Genomic DNA, 4,217 nt, shown 5'->3' with positions numbered 1-4,217 from the left:
TGCCACAGGATGTCGTGAAGGTCAGAAGGACAAATGGACTCAAAACACCATTACACAAATTCACCTGAGGTAGTTTATATGTGTCTATTAAGTGCAACACTGCGTGCAGCATTTGGCTCAGAAGTCCCTGCACTGCTCACAGATGGAAACCAGGAGCGTGTCAGGGCAAAACCGCTCTGTAGGAGATCCCTCTTTTGTACCTTTTGCCGGAATTACCAGGACTGCCAGAGTAGGTATGGGCCAGGCAGACCTCCAGTCTGATCACTGCGATGACCAGAGCCCCATCACCCAGCACGTCTGTCCTACAAGAACCGTTCACATTTCCCCTGGCAAAAAGCCCAAGCCCTGACACTCACTGCGGCTGCCATCATCCCCGCTGTTGCCCAGGGCAGCCGGAATTTTTTCCTCTTGCTTTGCATTGTTGCTGATTTTTCTTTTGAAGGGGGTAGGGAAGGAAGAGGAGAGGAAACAGAGGTGACTGAAGCCAAAACACAGCCCCGAGGCAATAAACTAAATGCAAGACACATGTTCTTTAATTCTAGCTCAGCAGCCTCCGACACACAGGCTTCCTAGGGACAGCACCGAGACAGGACCCGATAGATTTGTGTCACACAGTAGAAGGGAAGTAAAAATAAAGTTTGCATTGGATTTTTTTTGTTTGTTTTTTTTCGGAAAAACCCACTGCCAATGAAGTTTCCACAACGGAACTGCAGAGCCAGGTTCCCTGCCGCGCGGCGAGCAGGCTGCATACGTGGCCGTGAGAGGGAAGGGGCCGAACCGCTCCTCGTGCCGGTGCTCCAAGTGCCAGTATCAGACAGGGGCACCATTATTCTCCATCTGCTCCAAAACCACTCTCTTCGCTCCTCCCCTCCTCCCTCATTAAGGAGCCTTTGAGTCCATGTGCCGAAGGAAAATCATCTCCGGGCTTTGCCTAAGGACTGGCCCCGCTGCTCGAGAGGGTCTGCCAGGAAGGTGCCGCTTGCCCCGGGGAGAAGCTCCTGCTCGGCTGCCCAGGGCAGGACGATGAGGGGGCAGAGGCTGGGAAGCGAGGAAGGCTCGTAGGAAGCACCCCTCATCCTTGGAAAGAGCCCGAAGAGGGGAGGTCTGGGCTTCCAGGGGCTGCTCGGCAGGGGAATGCCGGAGCGTGCCTCGCGGCCGGCGGGAAGCTTTCCCTGCGGAAGTTATAAATTAGGCATCTCCAGAGACCTCATTCATTTTACCCATAATAAAATTACCACTTTTCAAAGGGGAAAACCCCTTTGAATGGGTTCAGTCAAACTAACCCCATGGGACGGCTTAGCTCAGATGCACGTATGCTCAACCTCAGGTTTGCGGGCAAGAATTATAGAGCTGCTTTGGGGACGTGGCTGATATTACAAGCAGTGTGACCCCTTCAAAGCGCACCCCAGCTACGTTCCTGAGGTCTGACGGGGCACAAAGCACCGCCACTGCATCTCAGAAAGGAAGATGCAAATACAACTACCTTGTTTCAACCTCCCCTGTTCCTTTTTTGACCTGTGCTTTTCCCCCTGCTCTTTTCCAAGCAGCCCATATCCAACTCCCCCACCTCAGCAATGCCATTCACCCTTGTCCATAATGAAAAAAAAACCCCACAAAACCAAAACCCCAAAACAAAAAAACAAAACCCAAACAAAAAACCCACACACACCTGAAGCTATTAATGCATCAGTTCAGGCTGAGACTTTTGATTTTAAAGAAAGAAGGGTTGCCTATTTGTTACTTGCCAACACCTCCTTATTTTGGTTAATCTTACCCTACAATGTTCTATTTGCTACAGCTTAAAAAAAATAGGCAGCTTACAACACAAATAGGGAACAGGATGTTTTTCCATGCTGCAGAGCCAGAGGAAAGCGAGGGACACAGAGCAGACAACAGGAGCGCTCCCCACACCAGCTGCCAGCAGTTACTGCCGATTCCTGACTTCAACACACCCCTCAAAGTGAGGGAAAACACCAACTTCGAGATGAGTTAAACTTTGTCATGAACAATATGAATAACACATTCACCCCCATGGGTGCAGACTAAATAGTCCAGGGCTGCTCTAAGCTCCTGGAGAAAAAAAACCTACCAGTTCCAAACTAACATGCATTTGTTTGAATCTGATGACTATGGACTGTATCTTGGAAAGCTCTCTGGGATATGGGAATACAGCTGAGGGAGACCCATTTGCTTCCAAACCCTAAAACTGCAGCATCTGCATTCCCTTGGGATGGTGCTACCACCTCAGGACTGTCATTCTGAATTTTGTTCTTCCTCTTCTACTTTGACATTCAGTAAGCAAGCCTCCTGGACTGCAGCCACCCTGCTCCTACGTCCCACCGAGATGACAACAGCTCCATTTCCCCTGTTCAGCAAGACTCCAGCATCAGGAAAGGCTTCAGAGAAAAAAAAAGTCTGTTGACAATGAGTCAGAAGAGCACTGGTGTGAGGTGGAGAAGGATTAAGACAGTACCTGCACAGTACCATGCTCGTGAGGGACCAGCATCTTCCCAGGAGGGAGGGGGCTGCGTTACCCACCCCATGCGGAGCTGGACCTTCCCTGGAAGCAGCTCACCCCAGCGAAGCCCCAGCCCAGCCACATCCACGCTTTTATTATTTTATACTCCCATGTTCTGGCCAGGTCGTAGCTAGAGAAAGCTGCAACAGTTCTCTCCTCCTCACACAACCACTGACAGTTTGTAGTTCTCTGGCCCAGCGTGAATCTAGCCCCAGGGGACAAAGCTTCCCTCAGTAAAGAAAAAGCTGGGGAGACAAATTCAGAAGAAATGCAAGCGAACTCCTCTGGGCACTGCACCTGCATCAGACTGACACCAGAGCGCAGGGCTCTTCATTTTCTCTTGACCTTTCATCTCCAGCCTGCCCACCACGCCAGGCACTGGCAGGAGAGAGCTACAAGGTCACACCGTCCTAAGGCTGAAACGCAAACCCTCCTCAGGAGGTTGGCTCCTGCCCAAGAGAACTGGTTTAATTAGGGGAGACCTCACCTAGCAGGGAAGGTACTCGGTAAGGGACTGTTGGAGCTGCTGAACCCAAGTTACAGAGCTGAAGGACAGACAACCTCCTTCACAGATACATGGCAGCTTTTTCCTCCCCTTGGCCAGAAACTCTGTCCGGGGAAAGATGACTGGCAGGCAATTTGAAACAGCAAATCCAGACAGGCTGCCTGCAGCCGTGGCAGAGAGCTCAGCATGCCACACACACCACTCAGGTGCTCAGGCTATCAGTAACGTTAACCACCCACAGTGCAAGAAGCCAGCCACCAAAGTTCCACCTGGGAGATCATGCCTGAGGGTGAAAGGCATCCCTCAGCAGATACTGGAGCCTAGCAAGGACTGAGAAACCCTGTGAAGTGAAACCTTCTTCCTGGGGTGAGAAGCAATAAGGATGGACGTTCTCAAACTGCGCTAACTTCCAGATCCACTACTCCCCCACCAAAACCCCCAATGTTTTATTCTTCACATATCACTTGCCTAAGCAGCACCAAGTTGTAGCCAGAGCATCTATGGGTTGTATGTACACTCTGCAGTGAACCCAATGGATTTGTTTTAATCCTTGAGATCTGGAAGACCAGTATCTGGAACTCTGAACAACTGTGTGCGCATGTGTACACATCTACAGACCACAAAAGCAGTACTTTTCAGTTTAACACACTTTGTTCTGTGCAGCCCAAGCATAGTCGGTCCAGCCCAGGCCTTTGCTTCTTTTCCACACAGTGGAATACATTCTACTGCAAGAATAGACTTTCCCAGCTGCAAGGTGCTCCGATACCAGGGTAAGGACAAACTGTTCACTAGGACACCAAATTGCACTGCTTGGCTTGAACAAGAAACCGGTCAACATTTTAAAGAGGAGATTTTATAGCCCGCACAACAGACTCCCAAGTTTCACTTTTCAACACACAAGTGTGGCAAAAGGGACAACCCGAGTCTAGAGTAAATGAATTCCACAAATATATAACAGTTTCAACAGCCTTGAGTACCGGTGCTCAGACTAAGGCTTTCTAATAAGTAATTCATCATAAAAATAAACCCAGTTTTCAGCTGGAAGTAAAAGGAAACCCAGGAGATTTGAAGCTTGACCTTTCTACATCTGTTGAAAAGCCATCAGGATCTTATCTGACCTGCTTAGCCCATGGAGCTCCCTTCCCAACCCTACATCGCAAGAGGTCAGGAAATGAAGGCTCTCAGTCATCACAG

Source organism: Haliaeetus albicilla, chromosome 9, assembly GCF_947461875.1.
Source record: "Haliaeetus albicilla chromosome 9, bHalAlb1.1, whole genome shotgun sequence".
Taxonomy (NCBI): domain Eukaryota; kingdom Metazoa; phylum Chordata; class Aves; order Accipitriformes; family Accipitridae; genus Haliaeetus; species Haliaeetus albicilla.
This window is presented reverse-complemented; position numbering follows the sequence as displayed.